The 8,970-nt window shown below is 40.0% G+C and overlaps 1 pseudogene; it reads left to right on the forward strand.

Annotated features, from left to right (window-relative positions):
- Positions 1–674: 674 nt before the first annotated feature.
- Positions 675–6,577, forward strand: LOC120779588 (annotated as a pseudogene).
- Positions 6,578–8,970: the final 2,393 nt, after the last annotated feature.

Here is an 8,970-nt window from a genome sequence, read left to right on the forward strand (position 1 = left end):
TTAAGAATCCGTTATCACGATAAGGTACCATAATAAACTTATCCAAAGGATAACCTCCATCGCCCAAAAAATGGTAATTGGAATAAATATTAACTTCTATATTAATAATGGCCTTCCTGATAGAACTCATTTGCCTTACCGATGCGTCATGGCATGAACCGGGGCAACCAATAAATACATCTATGAATTTCATGCGACTGTCGACAATAGCCTTGCAAAAAAGTATTAAACTTAAAAAATTATAAGTTATAGCCTTGACAGACGACAGCGTTAACCTTGATTAACTGCGCACTTAATCAGATCCAAATTTATAGGTGACAGACAGCAGCGATGCGAGTTAGCGAACAGCTGATTGGCATATTAATAACATTTTCAATTTGATAAAACAAAAATGGATAGAAGACAAGAATTGCGATTGTTAGCCGCACAGATGGTGCAAGACCACAATTTGTTAAACAAAAGAATAAAAACATTACTAGTGAACCTGCTTCAAAAGATTAAAACGATGAATGAGTTGACAAAAGCGATACTGGAAACCAGTACCAAAGTGGCGTCTTCGGAAATAAGGGAAAGAAGCGCCTGGAAATTTGTAAGTTTAGTATATTATATATTGAATATTAATATTTTATACCCCTCATATATAGGTTATTAATAAAAGAACCGCAATGGCAGTTTTTGGGAGTACGATGTCAAAAAGATGGATGACATCCGATTTAAAGAAAACTTTCGTCTAAACAAAGAAGCTTTTCACAAAATATGTGAAAAGGTTAAGGAAATCGGAAAGTCCAACAGCAACATGCGACTTTGCATTCCACTTCAGAAAAGAGTGGCTATTGCGTTGTATGCGTTAGGTTCTTCAGCGTAATACAGAACTGTAGCAAGTTTATTTGGCGTAGGACGCACCACAGTTGGGGAAATAGTTGTGGATTTTTGCAAAGCTGTGTGCACAAATTTATCGGATTGCATCAATTCCTATCCCCCAAGCACAGAAGAAGTAGAGCGAAATGTACAAGGTTTTGCACACCTTGGTTTTCCGCAATGTTTTGGAGCAATAGATGGCTGCCACATTGAGGTTCAGCCGAAAAAGGAAGATGCGATCGATTATTACAATTATAAGGGGTGGTATTCGGTTGTTCTGCTGGCAAGTTGTGACTATAGGTAAATTTAATATATAGTACTTATTGGAAATATTTATATAAATTCTTTCACTGTTTTATAGATCAAAATTTACATACATATATGTTGGGTCAACTGGAAGAAATAACGATTCGTGCATTTTTGAAGGTAGTTCCTTAAAAAAATTCCATGAAACCGCTGATATATTTGCTCAGAGCATCAAAATGATTGGAGATGTTCATGTCCCCGTATTACTTATTGGCGATTTAGCCCTTCGATTGTCGCGTTATATGATGAAGCCTTTTCCATACTCACCAAATCAACCAGTGTAAGAAAAAATATTTAACTATCGTTTATCCAAATGTCGCAGAGTTATAGAGAATGCTTTCGGTCAACTAAAAGCTCGATTTAGAAAAATTGGCAGAGGTTTACCGGTAGCTCCAAAAAACGTTAACGTTATTATACATGCATGCTGTATTTTGCACAATTTTCTAAAAATTCAAAATGATGAAATTCCTTCTTCGTGGATCCAAGATGCTGCAGAAATAAGTACAGAAATTCAACCACATCACACTACAAGAGCTGGGGAAAATGATGTAACAGCATCGGCTATTAGAAATGCAATAGCTCTGAGTTTTCGTGAGTATAGATGTATCGATTAGCAGAAAACAAATATTAGTACACATAATTACAAACATCCATTTTTAAAGAGATAATTTTTTATTTAAATTCATTTTTTGTTACATTATGTAATGTTTTAAGACTAGAAAATAACAAAACATTTCATTAAATAATGGTTTCTTCTTCTTAATTGGCGTAGAAACCGCTTAAGCGATTATAGCCGAGTTAACAACAGCGCGCCAGTCGTTTCTTCTTCTCGCTACGTGGCGCCAATTGGATATTCCAAGCGAAGCCAGGTCCTTCTCCACTTGGTCCTTCCAACGGAGTGGAGGTCTTCCTCTTCCTCTGCTTCCCCGGCGGGTACTGCGTCGAATATTTTCAGAGCTGGAGTGTTTTCGCCCATCCGGACAACATGACCTAGCCAGCGTAGCCGCTGTCTTTTAATTCGCTGAACTATGTCAATGTCGTCGTATATCTCGTACAGCTCATCGTTCCATCGAATGCGGTATTCGCCGTGGCTAACGCGCAAAGGACCATAAATCTTTCGCAGAACTTTTCTCTCGAAAACTCGCAACGTCGACTCATCCGTTGTTGACATCGTCCAAGACTCTGCACCATACAGCAGGACGGGAATTATGAGTGACTTATAGAGTTTGGTTTTTGTTTGTCGAGAGGACTTTGCTTCTCAATTGCCTACTCAGTCCGAAGTAGCACCTGTTGGCAAGAGATATCCTGCGTTGGATTTCTAGGCTGACATTGTTGGTGGTGTTTACGCTGGTTCCAAGATAGACGAAATTATCTACGACTTCAAAGTTATGACTGTCAACAGTGACGTGAGTGCCAAGTCGCGAATGCGACGACTGTTTGTTTGATGACAGGAGATACTTCGTCTTGCCCTCGTTCACTACCAGACCCATTTTCTGTGCTTCCTTGTCCAGTCTAGAGAAAGCAGAACTAACGGCGCGGGTGTTGAGGCCGATGATATCAATATCGTCGGCATACGCCAACAGCTGTACACTCTTATAGAAGATGGTACCTTCTCTGTTTAGTTCTGCAGCTCGAACTATTTTCTCCAGGAGCAGGTTGAAGAAGTCGCACGATAGGAGTCGCCTTGTCTGAAACCTCGTTTGGTATCGAACGGCTCGGAGAGGTCCTTCCCGATCCTGACGGAGCTTTTCGTGTTGTTCAACGTCAGTTTACACAGCCGTATTAGTTTTGCGGGGATACCAAATTCAGACATCGCGGCATAAAGGCAGCTCCTTTTCGTGCTGTCGAAAGCAGCTTTGAAATCGACGAAGAGGTGGTGTGTGTCGATTCTCCTTTCACGGGTCTTTTCCAAGATTTGGCGCATGGTGAATATCTGGTCGGTTGTTGATTTGCCAGGTCTGAAGCCACACTGATAAGGTCCAATCAGTTTGTTGACGGTGGGCTTTAATCTTTCACACAATACGCTCGATAGAACCTTATATGCGATGTTGAGGAGGCTAATCCCACGGTAGTTGGCGCAGATTGTGGGGTCTCCTTTTTTATGGATTGGGCATAGCACACTTAAATTCCAATCGTTGGGCATGCTTTCGTCCGACCATATTTTGCAAAGAAGCTGATGCATGCACCTTATCAGTTCTTCGCCGCCGTGTTTGAATAGCTCGGCCGGCAATCCGTCGGCCCCTGCCGCTTTGTTGTTCTTCAGGCGGGCAATTGCTATTCGAACTTCTTCATGGTCGGGTAATGGAACGTCTGCTCCATCGTCATCGATTGGGGAATCGGGTTCTCCTTCTCCTGGTGTTGTGCGTTCACTGCCATTCAGCAGGCTGGAGAAGTGTTCCTCCATAATTTAAGTATGCTCTGGGCATCAGTGACTAGATCACCTTTGGGGTTCTACAGGAATACGCTCCGGTCTTGAAACCTTCCGTAAGCCGCCGCATTTTTCGTAGAATTTTCGAGCATTACCCTGTCGGCCAGCTTATCAAGCTCTTCGTACTCACGCATTTCAGCCTCTTTCTTCTTCTGTCTACAAATGCGTCTCGCTTCCCTCTTCAACTCTCGGTATCTATCCCATCCCGCACGTGTAGTGGTCGATCGTAACGTTGCGAGGTAGGCAGCCTGTTTTCTCTTCGCTGCGACACGGCACTCCTCGTCGTACCAGCTGTTCTTTTGCACTTTCCGAAACCAATGGTTTCGGTTGCAGCTGTACGTAAGGAGTTTGAAATGCCGTCCCACAGTTCCCTTATACCGAGTTGTTGACGAGTGCTCTCAGAGAGCAGGAGTGCAAGCCGAGTAGAAAATCGTTCGGCTGTCTGTTGTGATTGCAGCTTCTCGACGTCGAACCTTCCTTGTGTTTGTTGGCGTGCGTTTTTTGCTGCACAGAGGCGAGTGCGAATCTTAGCTGCAACAAGATAGTGGTCCGAGTCGATGTTAGGACTTCGGAGCGCACGCACATCTAAAACACTGGGGACGTGTCTTCCGTCTATCACAACATGATCGATCTGGTTGGTAGTTTATCGATCCGGAGACAGCCAGGTAGCTTGATGAATCTTCTTATGCTGGAATCTAGTACTACAGATAACCATATTTCGGGCCCCGGCGAAGTCAATCAGCCTCAACCCATTTGGGGATGTTTCGTCGTGGAGGCTGAATTTACCGACCGTAGTGCCAAATATACCTTCTTTGCGCACCCTGGCGTTAAAGTCGCCAAGCACGATTTTGACATCGTGGCGGGGGCAGCTCTCATAAGCGCGCTCCAAGCACTCATAGAAGGCATCTTTGGTCACATCGTCCTTCTCTTCCGTCGGGGCGTGGGCGCAGATCAGCGATATGTTGAAGAACCTCGCTTTGATGCGGATTGTGGCTAGACGTTCATTCACCGCAGTGAATGATAGTACTCGGCGACGGAGTCTCTCTCCCACCACGAATCCTACACCAAACTTGCGCTCCTTTATATGGCCACTGTAGTAAATGTCACAAGGACCTACTCGTCTCTGTCCTTGTCCCGTCCATCGCATTTCTTGGACGGCGGTGATGTCAGCCTTTGTCTTTACGAGGACATCAACCAGCTGGGCAGCGGCACCTTCCCAATTGGGGACCGGACATTCCAGGTGCATGCCCTCAATTCGTAGTCCTTATTTCGTTTGCCATGGTCGTCATCAAAAGGGGGTCTCTCATCCGAGGCTGGTTGTAGCTCTTCACTGGGGTGTTTTTACGTGGCGGGTCCCAAACCCAGCGCACAACCCTTGTAGGGAATGTTTCGCCTTCTCACTTTAGCTCGCCTTCGAACGGATGTTCTTAGGCTACCCAGAGGATACTTGGTCAAAGACCGGAAGTAGTGAGCTGCTTGAGCCATGTGTAAAAGAATCGTTTCTGGCCACTCCCAAGTGAATGGCGATCAGAGAACTTTCCTCACTTGCGTGAACTTCTACACATGACTCCATCCTCCAAATAATGGTTTAGGACTAGAAAAAACGATAAAATTATTTTAAACTTAAAGTTCCCTTCTCCATAAGGGTTAAAAACCTTTCGGACAAATTATTGTGCTGTCGAACACCCTTTCTAATTAGTCAGTTTGTTTTTTTAAAACCCTTAACAACTCGGCGCTAAAATTACGTTTTCTTGTTGCAGATGAAGGTGATGGTGACGGCATCGGACATGACGGTGATGGTGACGGCAACGAAGGTGGCAGCGGACATGATGGCGACGGTGACAGCAAGGAAGGTGGCAGTGGACATGATGGCGATGGTGACGGCAACGAAGGTGGCAGCGGACATGATGGCGATGGTGACGGCAACGAAGGCGGCAGCGGACATGATGGTGATGGCAACGGAGGTAAAAAAAAAATAACTTTATAAATGCATGTGTTTATATAAATAAAATAAATTCGTTTTTTACCTCGGAATATTGTATATATGAACGCTTTTTTCTGCCAGTCATCTGAAATTAAAACAAAGATAGTAATTTTGGTTTAGAAGGCAATGCAAAATTCTAAAATTACTTACTTTTTATCCCGAAAAATGCAATTAATCTGGTTTAACGCTGCCGTCTGTCAATGCTATTAGGGTAAAAAACTTCAAATATTTAGTTCAACAAGGATTGAGTATGTTCCCTTACGGTTACGATAACTGATTTCATCTTTGATTGGTTGTGAAATTGGAGCATATGTTCCATCGACGCACCCTAGAACAAAGGGGAATGGTTTGAAGCGCAGAAATGAAAATTCTTCACTGATTTGCTTTTGTTCAGCTGCAGTCTTTGGAAATTATATAACATCTCCCTTTAAGCGGTAGATCATCTTTATTTTAACAAAAATTTTATCGATCGCTGACGTCTCTAAAAGAGCAATTGTTGCCCAGCTTAAAAATCGTTATTTGTAATGATTTTTCCAATGAAATTCCAATTCGTCCTGTTGTGTGTGGAGGCCACCAAGGATTTATCATGCTCTGTAATATCTTTAATCAAAAAATATGAATTATTTTTTAAAATAACATTTAGTAGCAAATACTTTATATGTGATCTTCGTCATACGAAAGTACGAGTAAAATACGTCATCTTGCATAATTTCAATGTTGATTTGAGGTTTTAGGAATCCTTCTTTTTGAATCGCGATTCATTAATAATGTAATAGCCGGCGCTTTCTTTTATTTAATATATTTTTAATTAACGTGGTGTTGCTTGTATTTTTTGTTTCAGCCAATTCTAAAGCGCTTTGCAAAACAAAAGCGCAGGATTGCTGAAGATTCATTTCACAATAATTTAATTAAACACAACAAACAATGTTCGGCCAACCAATTTTGCGTTCATAAACGTTTAAAATGTCATTGCATTATTTTACAAAACAGTGTTGCAGTGAAGTATTGCATTGAAACGTAAACGCATCTGTTTGCAGTGTTGCATTGCAAACTGCGTTTAGAAGTCAGCCTGTGTCCGAACCCACGGCCACAATGGCTAATCCTTTAGAATGATTTTTTTTCGCGTAACCCCACGTTGAGCGCCAGTAAATAAAGCACAAGGCTTATTGAAAGTTATTTTATTTCCCTACTATATAGGGCAGCCGTTAATGACAGTCGAGTTATTACAACTCATTTTTCGGTGCTGGAACCTGAATACCTAACACCTACCAAATTTACTTGCCATCATCTCATGTGGATTGCGGCATGATTTCGCAATGCTGATTCGGCAATTCTCACGATTTGAGACAGTAGGTGTCGTTTACTACTGGCAAGCGTTTCCGTTGTTATGTCTGCAACTTTAGCCTCGTACTTTTGATGTTGTTGCTTGCGTTGCAATGACAGGCATAACTGCCATTGTTATTGTGGGCTACTGTGATACGTTAACTTATACTCATGTTCTCAATATTTCCTTCTGTTATGTAACAGCCTTATTCTCATGCCCTCACGAAAATCACCACCCCCACTATTATAAGGGTTTTGTTACTTGTAAGGTTTTCCGTTTGCTGACGAGATTTCAAAAGCTCAAATGCATACAATTACCTCACAAATTTGTGATGTGTGAAAGAAAACCTCACAATACCAAATCGTTTGTTTTGATAACACTGGTAAACAAAAATCCACTTGATTTTTGTGACATGAACAGAACAAAGTGTTTATTATGTAAAAATTGCCACAAATACGGAAAATAGCTACAGATTTCTTCTATCACCTATAGTTTTTTTGCTATGAGGATTTTTGTTAAAAAAACAGCGATAGATATATTATTGTTATATTATTTTATTAACCAAAAATTACCTTAAAATGTTACTGTCGATGTTTTTCGGCGATATTTTGTTTTTTTGTTAAGGGGGTATTCTCATGTGAACGCATACATTTTACCACTTTTTAGGAATTTTTTTTTTATGCGACAACAAAATTCAATCATTTTAATTTTTTAATATATTTTTATTTGTATTTTGAAATGTACAAACAAATTTATTTTTCGTTTTTTACATTTTTAATATATATCTTTTTTAAATCAAAGTAGTCCCCAACAAAAAAAGTAGTTTACTGGTCATGGTGATAGCGGCTGTTCATGTTGTCTGAAATAAAAAAATCGAATGGATTATTATTCAGTAGTTCTGCGGCTATCGTCCCTACCAAACATAATCAATTTTATTTAAAAAAAATGTTGAACTTCAAAAAAGTCACGAAAATCTTGCTTATTTTCGTTAAAAATCGTTTAAAAAAATATGAAAATATTTTCGAAAATAAACAATTCTGGTAGGGCTGATAACTATAAATGAGTAGAAGAACATATGTAAATTTTAAAGCAATCGGTTGAATACTTTTTTTAGGACCATGACAGTTTCAGAAAATAATGATTCGAGAAAAATGCGTTTATAAACGTAGCGGCTGCAGACTTGTCATGGTGCCTGGTAGACAGTCGATTACGACACGTCGGCGACTATGAGCTGTAACTTATCAAATACAGCATGTTTTCAATAGGTTTTACTGTCAAAATATAAAAAAAAATTGATTTTTCGAAGTGATTACATGAAAATACCCCCTTATACCATGTTCAGACCGACACTTAATCACACGATTTCGGCTGTTGAATGGATTATCCCACTAATCTTAAAAATTTATCAAGATTTCGCCATACAAAAATGACAGTTCCAAATCACTTCATTGAAATGATTTGAAACTGATCCACGCTAAATCTCTCTGTGCGACTCTGATTTTGCGCAATCTATTTGTCAGCACTGGAAATCTGTTACATTATGACAGCTGATTTAGACACTACAAAGGGAAAAAAATGTAAACAAACAAATTTTTTTTAAAGCAATGAATCTAATTTCATCTGAAAATCTACTAAACAAATGGAAAAATGCATCTATTATTTCTATTATATGGAAAATATTAAAAAAACCGTCTTTTTATTTTAAAATACTATATGACAATCTTTTCTTTTGATAAATATTAAGCGATGTGAATTCTTGAATGACAATAACAGCTGTTTTTTGATCTTTCCAATGGCAGTAGGAACACTGTTGGGTTATGAAATGCTTAAATACAATCTAATCTTTTAAATTTTCGGTCTGAACATGGTATTAACGGATACAGCAATGTCTAGCAGTAATCGGCAAGCAAACTGGCACTCCACTTGCCTTGGTATCGTTTCTCCATGGCAGATATGGCTTGGTGGAACCGTTTGTCACTTACGTTCCCTAAATTTTCGGGGAAAAAACCCAGGAGTCCAGAAATTTAATTTTAAGGGACATGTTGCAATCCATTTTTATAGGTAGTAAGT

This window comes from Bactrocera tryoni, unplaced genomic scaffold, assembly GCF_016617805.1.
Source record: "Bactrocera tryoni isolate S06 unplaced genomic scaffold, CSIRO_BtryS06_freeze2 scaffold_11, whole genome shotgun sequence".
In the NCBI taxonomy this organism is placed as follows: domain Eukaryota; kingdom Metazoa; phylum Arthropoda; class Insecta; order Diptera; family Tephritidae; genus Bactrocera; species Bactrocera tryoni.